This window comes from Chiloscyllium punctatum, chromosome 27 (assembly GCF_047496795.1).
Source record: "Chiloscyllium punctatum isolate Juve2018m chromosome 27, sChiPun1.3, whole genome shotgun sequence".
NCBI classification, from domain to species: domain Eukaryota; kingdom Metazoa; phylum Chordata; class Chondrichthyes; order Orectolobiformes; family Hemiscylliidae; genus Chiloscyllium; species Chiloscyllium punctatum.
Window position 1 is genome coordinate 65,661,951 of NC_092765.1, and position 16,613 is coordinate 65,678,563.

The following is a 16,613-nucleotide window of genomic DNA, read 5'->3' on the forward strand; positions in this document are numbered from 1 at the left end:
AACAGATACAGAGAGATGATCGCAAATACACATGTAATGACACATATACGGGCTCTCACCTAAAGACACATATTTATGTGCACACTGAAATGTGCATATAGATAAGATGTCACACACGCATACTTGCACAGAGCCACACATGCAAGTAGTACTTGAACACTCACCTAATCTCATACAAAAACTCACATACACCGAATGAAAATCATTTGCACAAATGAACAGGGGTACTCACACATAACCATGAGAAACATAGACACACGGTAACACACAAATGGGCATGAATACATATATGTTCATACAGCACAATGCATACAGACATACATGCATGAACACACAGATACAAATTTTGAAAAATGTCCTCCCACATGTCAACTCACACAGGTACGTAAATGCACAGAGATTAATTATTAATATCATTATTTTCCCATTTTCAGAATCACAAACATACGATGACAGAGGCAGCTTAATTAGTTATTTTTAAATCACATTGATCAGCATATAGACATTATCACACGTACACACAAATTCAGAGTCTCACATGCAGACACACAAGTGCATAGGTTAACAAATAGAGGGGTGTTTATTAAATAAGGATAATGGGCACAAGCATCAGCAAACAATAACACAAACAAGCTTCTCAGGAGATAGAACATAGAACATAGAACAATACAGCGCAGTACAGGCCCTTCGGCCCTCGATGTTGCGCCGATCAAAGCCCACCTAACCTACACTAACCCACTATCCTCCATATACCTATCCAATGCCCGCTTAAATACCCATATAGAGGGAGAGTCCACTACTGCTACTGGCAGGGCATTCCATGATCTTACGACTCGCTGAGTGAAGAACCTACCCCTAACATCAGTCCTATATCTACCCCCCCTTAATTTAAAGCTATGCCCCCTTGTAATAGCTGACTCCATACGCGGAAAAAGGTTCTCACTGTCAACCCTATCTAACCCCCTAATCATCTTGTACACCTCTATCAAATCACCCCTAAACCTTCTTTTCTCCAAAGAAAACAACCCCAAGTGCCTCAGCCTTTCCTCATAGGATCTTCCTACCATACCAGGCAACATCCTGGTAAACCTCCTCTGCACCCGTTCCAGTGCCTCCACATCCTTCCTATAGTATGGCGACCAAAACTGCACACAATATTCCAGAAGCGGCCGCACCAGAGTCTTATACAACTGCAGCATGACCTCAGGACTCCGGAACTCAATTCCTCTACCAATAAAAGCCAGTACGCCATATGCCTTCTTCACTGCACTATTTACCTGGGTGGCAACTTTCAGAGATCTGTGTACATGGACACCAAGATCCCTCTGCTCTTCCACACTACCAAGTAGTCTACCATTAGCCCAGTAATCCATCTTTTTATTACTCTTACCAAAGTGAATCACTTCACACTTAGCTACATTGAACTCCATTTGCCACCTTTCTGCCCAGCTCTGCAGCTTCTCTATATCCCGCTGTAACCTGCCATATCCTTCCTCACTGTCTACAACTCCTCCGACTTTCGTATCATGGTTTGGGAAAGATTGCCACACAAGCAAACATCATCATATAAATATAAACATCCATCAAAACATAACATTGTATGATAACATTTATTCAGCATAAACATGAAAATAACCCAGTGTAGGTAGGATCTGAAACAGACACATAAGCACACATTTTAGATAGCACTAATGAAAAGTGAACACTCACAAAGACATTACAAGATAAGCATAAGCAGCAATGAAGTGGCATATTAGCGTGATGATGCTTACGCAATGTGAAAAGACCAAAATTTAGGTACACAAACACATGAGCACACCAGCAGTAAAGGAACAGGAATATGTTTATTCATGCACAGACTCCAACATGGGCAAGAGTGAAGTAAGAGACTCTCATAACCATATACACAAACATTAAATGTAAACCAAACACACCAAGCAGTGGATCAAATAAATTAAGGGACACATGTACAAAAACTTATTCCTAAATATACAGATCCTACAAACAAAAATATGAAGCAATGTCCTGACTGTGATGTCACTTATATTTACGATTTGCCAAGCAATTGGTCACCAATACATAAAAATGAGAATCATATTTGAACTTTTATTCAGTGATGGCCACAATTTTCAACTAAAGTGCTGTCACAGCCTATATTTAAAATATAATGATATAATTAAAATAATCATTCATAATAAGCATTCCTCAAATAATAATATCCTTAAATAATAGATTAAAAGAAAAATAATTTAAAACATTCTGACATGGACAATGAAGAAAGGACATGTGCAGTTAGTATTTGTAATTTCTTGCTGAGATTCAACAATGCACTAATAGATACAGATAAAAGTCACATTTGAGAAATATCTGACTGCTTTATAAAGATGTAATGGTCTCTAATTACATGACTTAGATGCAGATAGATCGATCTGGATCAATAAACAATCTAAATGCGTTCTCTCGGCTTTATATTCATAGATTCAATAGATCGCACTTGGATTGAAGACTATGAGGATGATAACAGCAACATCTGGACAACTGCTTCCACGTTCATCACCTTGTTCTTCCTGAGTATCTTCTACAGCGCTGCCGTCACTCTGGTGAAGGTGAGGATAATCACATCTTTCTCACGACAAGCAGCACAATATGTTTTGTGAAATCTCTAAGTGTGCCATTGAATAAACATTAAATCTGAAAGACCCTGATCATAAATATCTGCGTCATTGCTTTATCTCTCTTTTCCAGGTTAAGTGAATGAATTGTGGACCCCTTTGATTTTCCTGATCTGCTTATCAAGATCTCTGAATCCCCAATCTACAATCTGTCCTGTTGTTGACTCTAGCAGTGAGATGACTTCAGTTTATCAGCATGTAACTGAGACAATTATTGATGGATTTTCCTTTTTGCTTTGATATCTTTGAGATGGTTGTGGTTGGAAGAATTTGTAGCTTCCCAGTTGTTTGAAGCCCATTTGTTTTTGTTTTTATTTGTTCCTTACTCAGAATGGTTGCCTACCCTTTCTGATGAGCCTTTGTATTCCCTTTCTTGTGACTGTCACTGATGTACAGAAAATTCCCAACTCACAGCGCATGTGTTCTCATCTCAATGTGGCATCCAGCCATTATATTCACTTCTGTTAGCTTTTACATCAACGTTTTGGATAAAAATGCTTTCTGAAATGGTTAATAAATTTCGAATGAATATGCACTAACCTTGAGTTTGCTTAATTCTTTTTTCATGGCCAGTCAGTAATAAGACATTTTCCCACATCCTACTCCTTTCCCAGCCAAATGCTTTCACTTGTTCTGTTTGGTTGTGTTTCATCCAGTCATTTAGTTTAATGCTGCGCTACCATGCAGCCCACTAATGTAAATACATCTTTCACACGATATGCCTAATGGAACACTCCAGAGGCAGAATGATAAGAGAACATTTCCTCTTATGCACAAAGGGTCACAAGCTCGGGTCACCTAATGATACAAATGAGGAGCTTTGTTCCACCAGAAGCCTATAAAAGACAGGCAAAGGAGTTTGAAAATTTACTCTACACTGTCTAACCTAAAAGTACTCCCAATGTCGGGACAGGCTGGGTTAGTAATGCAGAAATCGCCACCTAAAGCGCCCAACGAAACATTCATCAGCCAAAAATGTCAGCGTTCAGTCAGGTATTCAGACACAGCACACATAAATCTCATGGAGCACAATTCCTTGGATCTATTTGACACACCACACCGGTCAAATCCCAGGGAATGAGACTGAGATCTATCTGAGTCAAGGATATTACTGAACAGCAACCCTCAAAAATAATAAATCAGAGGTCGATGTTGATCAGGCAAGGTAGGGCTCATGAGTATTTGAAATATTCAGCCATTGGGATCTATATGACGCAAGACGGAATTGAGAACCAATCATAGCAACTGGAAACAATCAGCAGAGGAGAACATTCTCAATTTCTCAGAGTCGGTGAGGTATATCATTCCGGGAGTAGTGCTGCGAAGCAGTCATGCACCCAATCTCATAACTTCGCATTTTTTAAAAACGTGGCACCTGAAACTAGATGCAACATTCCAGGTGAGACAAGAGACTGTTTTATTTCAGTTTAACATAATTGCTTTGTGTTTGTTCTCTACAGCGTTATTGATGAAGTAGGGTTTATTTGCTCTTCTGTCCACGTGTCATGGTACATTCCCTGATTTGTGCACAGACACACGGAGGATCCTCTGCTCCTTCAACCCTTTGGGTTTACACCATTACTATTGTATGTTCCTCTGAGTTCATCACTAAACAAAGAAGCACGTTACACCTCCCTGAGACTGAGATCTATCTGACACACCGATATTAATGAACAACAATCTTCAAAAATTATAAATCACAGGTTGATTTCAGTCAGGGAAGGAAGAGATCAGAAGTTCTGGAAACACTGCTGCTTTCCATGTCCTGTCCCACAAACCCTCTGTCAAACTTGATGCTCTTAGCTGTTCTTCCAATATCCTAACCTTAAATTGCTATTAATATTTTTCTGTAATTTTGCATTATATACCAAAGCACAGGGTGAAACAACAAAGACTCCAAACACTGAACTCTGAGAACGTACACAATAAGGTAACCTACATTTTGAAATGGCAAACACCCGTTAACAAATGCTTGACAAGTACAAAACAGCGACTGAGATTGACTTGAACTCATCAAAATAAAAGGAAAGTCCTCTGGAGGTACAGCGGTGTAGGCAAGACCTGGGCAGACAGAATGGAGTTCGTTTTTTAAAATTCTTGTTTATATCCATAATTTTCCTTCCACACAATGTAACCTTTTATTTCCCATCACCAAGTCACCCACAGTATCTTTATTTTCAGCTACTAACCATCACTGGTAAATTGAATAATTTATGTTCAAAGCCCCTCCCACAATCAAAGTAGGAAGTAGGAAGAGCTAGAAGGAGATTGGAGTCAATTTTTCTTGTGGTGAAACATTACTGCTGTTCTAACACAAGGGATTTCTGAGGGACGGTCCAGTGAAGCTATGTGGATGGAACTCAGAAATAAGAAGGGCATGATAACTTTGATGCGATTGTAATAGTCCCCCCAGTAGTCAGAATGAAATTGAGTAACAAATACGTTGAGAGATCTCATTTATATGTAAGAATAATAGGATTGTAATAATCGCAAATTCTAAGCTTCCAAACATAAAGTGGGACAGCCATGGTGTTAAGAGCTTGGATGGTGAGGAATTTGGTAAGTGCTAAAGTCAATTTTCTCCATTAATATGCAAATGTAACTACCACAGAAGGAGCAAAACTGACCTACTCTTGGGATATAAGGCAGGGCAAGTGATTGGTTAGTAGGGGAGCTTTTTGGGGCCGGGGGTCATAATTCGATTAGTTGTAAAATATCTATGGGAAGGATTGGCATTATATATAATTAAAGTTCTTAATTAGACTAGGGCAAATTTTGATAGTATGAGACAAAAACTTTCAAGGGTTGGTTGGAGTAGACTGTTTGCAGCTCAAGGGCTGGCCGGCAAGAGTGAAGCTTTCAGAAGTGAGATAACGAGAGTTCGGAGGTGTGATGTTCCTGTTAGTGTGAAGATAAGGCTGGTAAGAGGAGGGAACACTGGAGGGATAAAAGTATTGAGGCTCTGGTTCAGATTAAGAATGAATCATATATTAGATGTAGATAAATGAGATCAAGTGAATCTCGAAGAGTACAAGAGGTGCAGGGACATTCTAAAGAGGGAAATGAGGAGGGCAATAAAGGAAAATGAGATAGCCATGGGAGATAATGTTAAAGATAATCCAAAGAGATTCGACTAGTACATTAAGAGCAAAGGGGTAGATCATTGAGTCATAGAGATGTACAATTTGGAAACAGATCTTTCAGTCTCACTTACCCATGCTGACCAGATATCCTAAACTAATCCAGTCCCATTTGCCAATACTTGGCCCATATCCCTCTAAACCCTTCCTATTCGTATAGACACTCAGATGCCTTTTAAATGTCGAAATTGCACCAGCCTCCACCACTTTCTTTGGTAGTTCATTCCATACGCACCATCCTCTGCATGAAAAAGTTATTCCTTAGGTACTTTCAACTTTTTCCCCTCTCACTCTAAACCTATACTCACGAGTATAGGTTTAGATGAGACTCCACCCATCCCAGGGAATAGACCTTGTCTATTAACCGCATCCACGCCTCTGATGATTTTATAAACCTTTATAAAGTCACACCTCAGCCTCCAACGCTCCAGAGAAATCGGCTCCAGCCTATTCAGCTTCTCCCTATATAACTCTACATGCATGTGAATATGTATAAGCCTAGAGGGATGGCTTCATAAATCATGTTGTATTTTATATAAATGCTGTTTTTTCTATTATCATTTAGTCTGAAATGGAAGATGGGTACCTTTTCAATTTCATATCAGCACAGAAAGACCTGGGGAAATAATCAAAAAAAAATGGACAAAAAGTTATTGCACTATGGATCATCTCACCATATCATTCCTATAAAAAATAATTCCCTGTTTTGACCGTGAAGTTAATAGAGCCTATTAATTAGTCCTGTGTGTGTAATAATTGTCATCTATCTGTCTTTCTACATTTAGTTGTTATAGTTAACGTGTGGATTACTGCACCTCTCTAAAAATTCAAAACAAAATAAAGTAAAACTGAAAATTAAATATTGTATGTAATTACGACAAATAATTAGCAATTCAATGACACCAAATTGGAATGGAATGTTGAAATGTAGCCAATTCTGAGGAGTACAAGAAGTTGCAAGAGATCATTAATTAATTTACGGTATGTTCAAATAATTAGCAAATGAAGATCCACACAGATAAACATCTTGGTAGGAATAATGTGCAGGTCACTTATTCGAAGATGCATGTCTAAGTGAGGGAGACAAACAAAGGGATTTCAGACAATTCCATCAGTCACTAACAATTTCACCACAGGTTCCAAAGGGCATAAAAATGCAAACAAAGCTCTAAGCTTTATCTCGAAAGGGATAGATTTGACAGTAGGGTCACTATAAAAAATTGGTCGACTATAATTAAGAGTATTGCCTGCAGTTCGAGTTGACATATTATAGAATGTATGAGAGAGAGTGAAGAGAAGATTTATAAGAATTATACACAATTTTTTGGCTGTGTATATCAAGGAAAATTGTTGTGCTGTTCACTTCTCTCTTGAAAAGAAGGTTGACAGTTCGAAAACTATGAAAGGTTTTGAAAGGAGAAGGTACAGAGAAAACATTTCACTTTGGGACAGAACATAACTAGAGGCTGTCAATATAAGACGGTACCTCAAGAAATCCAAAAGGGAATTCAGAAGTAACCTCTTCACTGAAAGAATGATGAAAATGGGGGCGGGAGGTGGGGGGGTGGAGTTGGGGGGGGCGTGAATATGTGACTAGACGGAATACTTGAAATCAATTGTTTAGATGTATTTCAAGGAAACTAGGCGAGCACTTGGAAGGGATGGGAATAGAGAATTACAATGGGCGATTTAGATGAGGAAAAATGTGAAACATCTTGAGTGGAACATAAGCACTGGCATGGACTGATTGTGCCAAATGGTCTGTTTTTCCTCTGTAACCCTACGTAGAAAATCACCATTGTATGAAACAAAAAATGTATTAAGAACATCGAGAAGAATTATAAAGTTTCTCACAAAAAAGTCTCAACTATTCAGCACTGAATGTAAATGATTTTATCACTTGGCCACACTTCACTATTTGCTTGATAGCACTGAAACAGCAGTAATCACAATACTCTTACTAGGAGTAGGAGAAACCCAGTGTCCATTATCCAACTGGGGGATCTTAATGCCTTATTAATGGTCTCAGCAGGACCTGACAATCTGCTCCTGGGAATGTTGTGAACACTCTAGCCCTCACGGCTTCTTTCACTCACTTACTCTGATTTCCATTTCCTGTAATGATCGCCACCATGGACAGGAGACTGTTCCAGTATGCAGATGGGATACCCTGTTGTGAGCCATAAGGTACTTCATTAGGAGGGATATCCTGTAGGCGTGTCTCTAGGATGCAGGAGGAGGTCTCCCACACATTGGAGGACCCACCTACTGCTAATAATCTGCCAGCATTACCGGGAACAGACTCTACATTGACCACCTGAGTGGTCGTCCTTTCCCTAATTTGGGATCAATAAAATACTACGGAGGTGGAAACATGAGAGCCACTGAAACTCCTTCCTTCTCTTGTTATCTCCCACCCTATTATCCACCTAATGACCTTGCTGCCTGTCCCGAGAGGGCTGATAGAACCCAGTCCCATTCCAATATTCAAGAACATGAAGAGCTGGCAAACTGGTCAACGTTGATAAAGTTTAACGCAAAAAGTCTTGACCTGACTGTCAAATTCTGAAGTGCAACTTGAGATGAGTTCAATAAAAGTGGCAGAAGTACAGAAACAACCACTTCTATCCATCAGAAACAAATTTCTCTGAATGGGAACGGGGTGGGTCGCTATTTGGAATGGAGCAGTGCATTTGAAATGTTAATGAGGTGTAGCAATGTGATGTGATGGATGTGCACACAGTTTGAAGCTGTTTGCTGATTCAGTTTTGCTAAAGCTTTGGCAGACACATTCCAATTACAATCAATTAAATCTGCCAAAGTGGTCGTTAAATACTCACATTTATGAGATGCTTTAACATAGAACATAGAAAAGCACAGCACAGAACAGGCCCTTTGGCCCATGACAGTGTGACGAGGTTTAATCTTCATGTAAAATATAATAACAACCTACACACCCCTCAACTCACTGTTATCCATGTGCATGTCCAGCAGTCGCTTAAATGTCCCCAATGACTCTGCTTCCACTACCACCTCTGGCAATGCATTCCATGTAATCACAACTGTCTGTATAACGAACCTACCTCTAACGTCTCCTCTTTACCTTTCTCCTAATATCTTAAAACTATGACCCCCTCGTACCAGTCAATCCTGCCCTGGGGTAAATTCTCTAGCTATTGACTTTATCTATTCTTCTCATTATTTTGTTCACTTCGATCATGTCTCCTCTCTTCCTCATTCTCTCCAGAGAGAAAAGTCTGAGCTTATTCAATCTCTCTTCATAAGGCAAGCTCTCCAGTCCAGACAGCATCCTCGTAAACCTTCTTTGTACCCTCTCCAAAGCCTCTGTATCTTTCTTATAGCAGGGCGACCAGAACTGGACACAATATTCCAGGTGTGGTCTCACTAGGGACTTGTAGAGCTGTAGTAAAACCTCGCTGCTCTCAAACTCGACTCCCCTGTAAATGAAAGCCTAAACATCATATGCTTTCTTAACAACCCTATCCATTTGTGTGGCAATTTTGAGGGATCTATGTATATGCACACCCAGATGACTCTGTTCCTCCACACTGCCAAAAATCCTGCTTTTAGCCCTACATTCAACATTTGAGATCGACATTCCAAACTGGAAAAGGATTCACCCAATGTCAAACAGGAGAAGGTTGTTGGCATGTATCAGAAGAGTTAGGACCAATGACCAGAAAAATGAAACCAGCTTTCAAGCAAGGTTTCAAAGTGAGAATAAGGAGCAGAGGGCATCTAAGGAAGTTTATCAGTAAAGTACATCTAATTCAGGGGACTTGACCATACTCATGGACAAAAAGATATAAAGCAATCAGAGAACCAAAGAACAGAGTGTGTATATAAGGGGTACAAGAGACAGCGTGGATCAAGGCCTTGAAGAATTTACAGATTGACATAAGTTTAAATTCAATACATTAGATGCTAATGAGCCAGTTAAGATCTCAGACCTTTCTCTATAAGTACCAGTTTAAGGTTACCAATCTTGTCCAGGCCAGCATTAAATGGGATATTTATTTACACTGTGCACATCTCCTGGAGACACAAGATATCTTAGTTTTGCAAATGTAATAGAATGTACTTTCCACCATTTCAGCAATTCATTAAATAGAAGTTGACAGAAATAAACAACTTTCCAAAGCTGTCATTCAACAGCCAGACTGATACAATATTCAAAGAGGATCTACATGAACAAAGTGGACTCATCAGGGGGTTAAATCACTTCAAATTCGAAAACTTGATTCCATTTTAATCAGATCAGCTGGATGTTGGATACTCCATTAACAAACGTTTCCCATATTCAAACAGTTATTTGCAAATACAGAAATTGGGTATTGCTGCAAAATAGGACATGTTCTTCTCTCTATTTTTTTGACTTGCATTCATCAGGATAGCTGCAAGAATGTTGGCATAAAGGGAAACAACATTTTATACTGAACGAGAAAAGAGTTCTGATGCTTTGGAAAGTGCACAATGATTGATCGAGATGTCCCCAATGGAAATGAGCTGGTCAGATGGTGACGGACAGTTAACAGCTAAACTTTGTTCAGTTTTCAATTGGCAGGTTGCCTGAGTGATCACGGTATTTTCCTGCCAAATGAATCAGAGAATGGCCATCACCAATTTAGTCGAATCACAACAAGCATTGGCAGTTAACTGCCAACCATCACCTGGTCCATTCTCCATGCCTTTACCAATCAGCACTCATTACCCAGACAGATTAAATGCTTTCTCCCTTCCCATTGGTATTCTTGAGGGTGTCCTGATAAGTACAATACTAAAGACTTAAATTAAAAAAAACTTTATTTTCATCAATACTCAAATTTCCATGTTGTACCAACTGGCAGAGGTGAAACTTAACTATAATGTATCAGGCCTACAATGAACTGGTAAAGGTCTGCCCTGGTCTCAGAGGAAACCCAGCAACAATGTCCTTGTGGAGACATTACTTTGCCTTTGATCCTATACAGCAGCAATTTCAGAGCCATTGAGGAATAGAATTAAATAGAAACAAACCACATGTACATACACACAGCACACTATTATTTAAAGTAATAGAGAGAAATTCTACACGAGCAGAAAGACTAATTGTTATTTTGAATAGTGAATATGGCACCAAAAGCACCCTTGTGATAATGACAGTTTGAAAATCTAGCCCACATTGGTTTGTAGCAGTTGAAGAGTTGCCCATTGTGTTATGGGCCCCGCTCAGTTCCTACACCAGTATGTGACCATAGATTCAGATTGTTTTTAAAGGCAGATATCAATATGCAGTTGCACAGTGGCAGGAGCACGGCTCTCCTATGGACAGAACTAAAGAGATCTCACACACATTAGCTCTTTAATAAAGAAATGGGGCAAACCTCAGAGATAGGGAAATGTAAATAAATGGAACACTAACAAGATTTCATCCAATTCGATAGTAACTGATACCTGATCACCAAATTCAGCTGCCACTTGAAAGGATGCAAGAAGCCCCAAAAGCAGATACTCCAAATTTCACTTGATTCTGCATCACATTATCGCAAGACAGCGTTGTAGTTGCCTTCTAGCAGACATTATTTTTATCCATAAACCACATAGGTTTGATAGAGAAGCATTAGTTCCGATCACAGATCAGAACCAAATAGTGCAGAACCACATCATAACTTATCTCGAGAAGCTGTGTCAATGGGTGCTTGTGTTTACAGTGCCTCTGTGTTCTGAGCTTCGGCCCCAATCTCTTGCTGTTCCCTAGTTTTTCTGATAAGTTGCAGTTCCAGTCAGTGTGTATTTCATCAATGTCCCAGATTATAGAGGTTTCACTATCAGTGAGTTCACCAGTATAGCGTATTGGGTAAATCAGCAGTGGCTCCACTGAAAAGGCTTTTAAATCCTGAGGGTCATAGAACAGCACATAGTTATCCCTGTTAATTGACCTAATAACAATTAACAACATTATATTTGATCTGCTATATTTTCCATTACTGGCTGCAATGAATCTACCTCATGGGATACAGAAACTAACTAATGTGAGTAAAAACCTCTTAAACTTTGGGCAAAACCCAGGCTATTGTCTTAAGAGAATAAACTCCATACAATAATGCAACAAAGAAAAGCAGATTGAAGTCAAATGATGCACAGGTTTGATGAAGAGCAAAACCCCCTCTAGCCGAGCAGGAAGGCAAGTAGAAAAGTTGCGCATTTATAGAACATCTTAATGCAATCTCAGAGTATTCTAAACATCTCTTTCCAGACCTCTAGACCAAGTGCAGAACCCATGGGACCACTGTCAACTACAAGCTGTCAAACCCAGGGAATCATAGACGGAAATATCAGCATGTGCCCATGTAACAGATTAAAATGTGTGTTTAATACCTCCGCTCGAGTAATTAGCAACATTGTTTCGCAGTATGAACAATAAATGAGAATAGGTCACTTGGCCCTTCGAGCCTGCTCCACCATTCAATACGATCCTGACTGACCCAATTTTAACAAGTGTATAAAACATTCAGCTGACAATATCCCACTTTAGCTTTTCTTATTTTATCATTTTAGTATATTCCACTACATATCTAATCTAATCTGGAGAATAATTCTCCTGCTATTAATCACTGATCCACACTGTACTGCTCTCCTCATGCACTGTTCTTTTCCTCAGCCTATTCTTTAGACAAGGTAAAATAGATTGGAACAGACTCCACTGTTTGCTGGAACTTGACACAATGAGAAATATTGAAATATCTCAATACACTCCTTTGGTGAAAAATATAATTTGCTTTAATCCTTTAAAACTGGTTCAATTTTATTTAATATTTGCATTGAATGGTATTTTAGTTTGATCCAGATGTTAGTTCAAAGTGAAATATTACAGCACTGAGCTTTGTCTTATTCTCATTTGATGGAAGTTGGAAAGGAGTGTTTTCTTTCAGCGGAGAGTTAAACATGAACAACCAAGTTGAGTAATAATACATGCAGGTTCTGACAAAGTCAATTTTCAATCAGAGATGTTCTATCCAACAACTGAAGTTCTTTCGATCATGTAGTCACATGTCAGAAATGTGATATCTAATTTGTGTACCATGAGAAAAGCAGGAAGGAGATGATGACCAGATCATCACTGGCCGGGACACCAGGTATAATCTCCTCACTTTAATTCAAAATAATAAGGGTCTCTTTAGAGGGCAGAGTGGTTTGGTTTAATGCCTCATATACATCTGATGTGCAGGATTATCTCAGGACTGCACTGCTGTGGCAGTATCAATTAGCCTATTCTAAACCCGATGGTAGATCTCGACCCCTCCGACTCAAAGATCAGCATACTACTCAGTGATACCTGAGCAATACACAATACTCTGACAAGTGGCTTATTATTTACATCCCCAGAGATTAATGAAGCAATTAAGGGAAATTGCATCAATTCTATATGAGATGCAAAACAGGCCTCTTATGGTAGAATGATAGCCTCCCTACCCCTAGATCAGTAGGCTTTAGTTCCTAGGTTAGACTTAGTAGGCTTAAATCCCTGTCCCAACTACTCCAGAGGTGTGTCATACATCGCTGAACATTTTAATTTCAATAAAAAGGAAAACTGCTTCAACCAATGGGCTGCTGTCATTTGGAAAGTGCAACATGTGTAATTCGGAACCAGCACTTTGGGTCACCTTTGCTGATTCCCTGTGTGTTATACGGCAGTCAGTAATTTCTATCAATGTCCACCGTTACAGGTACAAAAAGTCCTCTAATATCTCTCCTCATTCGGTCATTCTTCCCTTTTGTTTATGGGCAGTGAGCACTCAGTCCTATCTCTTTTTTTTTTAGCAACAAATGGCTACCTTGCTTCCAGCCTGCTATCAGCAAGAGGTTAACTTGCACTGTCAAAGTGTGGCAATACTGAGAACAACCCTCCCCATATTTACCCAGGCTAAGATCACAAGACGCAGCACAAGCCAGTGTTTATGTCCAGAATTAGATTACCAGGAAGGATGTTCTCCACGGCAAGGGAGTCTAGAAACAGGGCTCACGGTCTAAGGATACTGGAGTGGGCATTTTGGACTGAGATGAGGAAACCTTTCTTCACCCTGACTGTGGTGACTCTTTAGAATTCACTGTCATAGAAATTGATTGAGTCCAAAACATAATAGATTTTTTTTCTGGCTAAAGGGATCAAAGTTTATAAAAAGAATGATGGAACAGGGTACTGAGTTAGATAATCAGCCAAAATCATTTTGAACAGCAACGCATGCTTAATGGGCTGAATGGCTTACTGCTCCAACTATTCTGTGACCATTCTGTGGCTTGAAGAGATGTTTTGTTCAAAAGCTATTTTGAAAAGAAAACAAAAGAGAATGTGTTACTGGTTACAACACAGAGTGATTAAACAATTTCAGATTATTGTGAATTGGACATTCCTCAAATTAAATTGAACAATGAGGAAGTTCTGGAAAACTAGGATAAACTACTGAGTTACCTTCCAGATGAAAATCGAAATGACCAGAAAGAGTTGCTTTAATCACATGGGGAGATATGTGGAAAGAACCTGGGAATTACTAATCTCACTACACATTATATTGATTGAGGAAATGCTGTTCCAATCAAGCAACATCCGATAGACCTAACCTTTGAAGGTTAGCACAGGTTCAGAAAGAGACTGAACACATGCTGAAGCATAACATGGTCGTACATTGGATCAAACTTACTTTTTGACTGTCATTTTCTTTTCTCGTGAATTTAAATTGTCAACTTCCTCAGAACTTGGACAGAGTTTGGACTCCATGTTTGTTTCACAGCTTCAATTGAATGCAAGGACAAATTAAGACACTTCAAGCAAGCACTTTCCACTACAATCAAAGAGGCAGCTTGATATAGCACTTGGGGCAAATGGGATCGAATGTTATGGGGAGAAAGCATGATTAGGCTATTGAGTTGGACAATCAGCCTTGATCGTGATGAATGGCAGGGTAGGCTCGAAGGGTTGCATGGCCTCCTCCTGCTCCTATTTCCTACGTTTCTAAACTGGCTTAAATACCCAAGAAAAGTGAAGATTCAGAATTATAAGCCTTCATCAGATGATTTAGGTAAACAGGTTACACATTAGATATTTAGTCAGCATATAAAGTTAGTCCATATGGTCTCCCAATATTGTTGCTTGAGGCTGAGATTACAGTTCATTAGAAGCTTTTCCACCAATAAGATGAATCTGTTTGCTGGATTTATCCAGACAATTTTGAACAAAAGTATTATAAATGTTGTGATTCTCTTGTCTCTGATTCCATGCCTCTATTTGAACAGGATGAGATTGTTGTGGATATTACCACTGCAGCTTCAATGTTACTTTTCTCTGTATCCTCAGGTGTCTCCAATTCAGTTGTTGTCAGTTACCAACACTCAATGACAATCAGCCTTTCTAATTGAAGCAGAAATTGCTGGAGAAGGTCAATAGGTCACAGGACTCAAAAACATTAACTCTGCTTTCCCGTCGCAGATGCTGCCAGACCTGCTGAGATTCTCCAGCAGTTTCACTTTTGTTTCAGATTTCCAGCATCTGCACTTGTGTTTTATTTTAGCCTTTCTAAAATTCTGTCAAACTTCATCTCATCCAAGTCTCAACTACATTTTGTTTCACCATGAACTGGACATTAACGTCCTCTTCATTATACCTCAGCCAGACTCCTGCGCCTATGAAGTTTAAACAGGGGATTCATGATAATTGGCCCCACTCATTCTTTTGCTCCCCTTTCACTGTTTGTGACTAATCAAGACTTTTGGATTCCCTTTTAAAGTTAGCTGCCAGTTTCCCTTACTCTTTATTTCCCCTCTGAACTGTCTATAGACCATAGAACATAGAACATAGAACAATACAGCACAGAACAGGCCCTTTAGCCCACAATGTTGTGCCGAACATTTGTCCTAGATTAAGCACCTATCCATGTACCTATCCAATTGCCGCTGAAAGGTCATCAATGATTCTGACTCTGCCACTCCCACAGGCAGCACATTCCATGCCCCCACCACTCTCTGGGTAAAGAACCTACCCCTGACGTCCCCCTTATACCTTCCACCCTTCACCTTAAATTTATGTCCCCTTGTAACACTCTGTTGTACTCAGGGAAAAAGTCTCTGACTGTCTACTCTATCTATTCCCCTGATCATCTTATAAACCTCTATCAAGTCACCCCTCATCCTTCACCGTTCCAATGAGAAAAGGCCTAGCACTCTCAACCTATCCTCGTACGACCTATTCTCCATTCCAGGCAACATCCTGGTAAATCTCCTCTGCACCCTCTCCAAAGCTTCCACATCTTTCCTAAAATAAGGCGACCACAACTGCACACAGTACTCCAAATGTGGCCTAACCAAGGTCCTGTACATCTGCAACATCACCTCACGACTCTTGAATTCAATCCCTCTGCTAATGAACGCTTCGGGAATCCTGAAGAAGGGCTTATGCCCGAAATGTCGATTCTCCTGTTCCTTGGATGCTGCCTGACCTGCTGCGCTTTTCCAGCAACACATTTTCAGCTCTGATCTCCAGAATCTGCAGTCCTCACTTTCTCCGATCCACCTGAGTTGCAACTTTCAAAGAGCTATGAACATAGACCCCAAGATACCTCTGCTCTTCCACCTTCCTAAGAACCCTACCGTTAACCCTGTATTCTGCATTCTTATTTGTCCTTCCAAAATGGACAACATCACACTGGACAGGGTTGAAATCCATCTGCCTCTCCTCAGCCCAGCTCTGCATCATATCTAAGTTCCTTTGCAGCCGACAACAGCCCTCCTCACTATCCACAACTTCACC

General features: G+C 39.8%; 1 long non-coding RNA gene across 1 annotated transcript; it reads left to right on the top strand.

Annotated features, from left to right (window-relative positions):
- Positions 1-2,409: 2,409 nt before the first annotated feature.
- On the top strand, positions 2,410-3,211 carry LOC140453311 (uncharacterized). The gene is made up of 2 exons (XR_011952346.1): positions 2,410-2,606; positions 2,746-3,211. It is a non-coding gene; the product is annotated as an uncharacterized lncRNA (long non-coding RNA).
- The last annotated feature ends 13,402 nt before the right edge of the window (positions 3,212-16,613 follow it).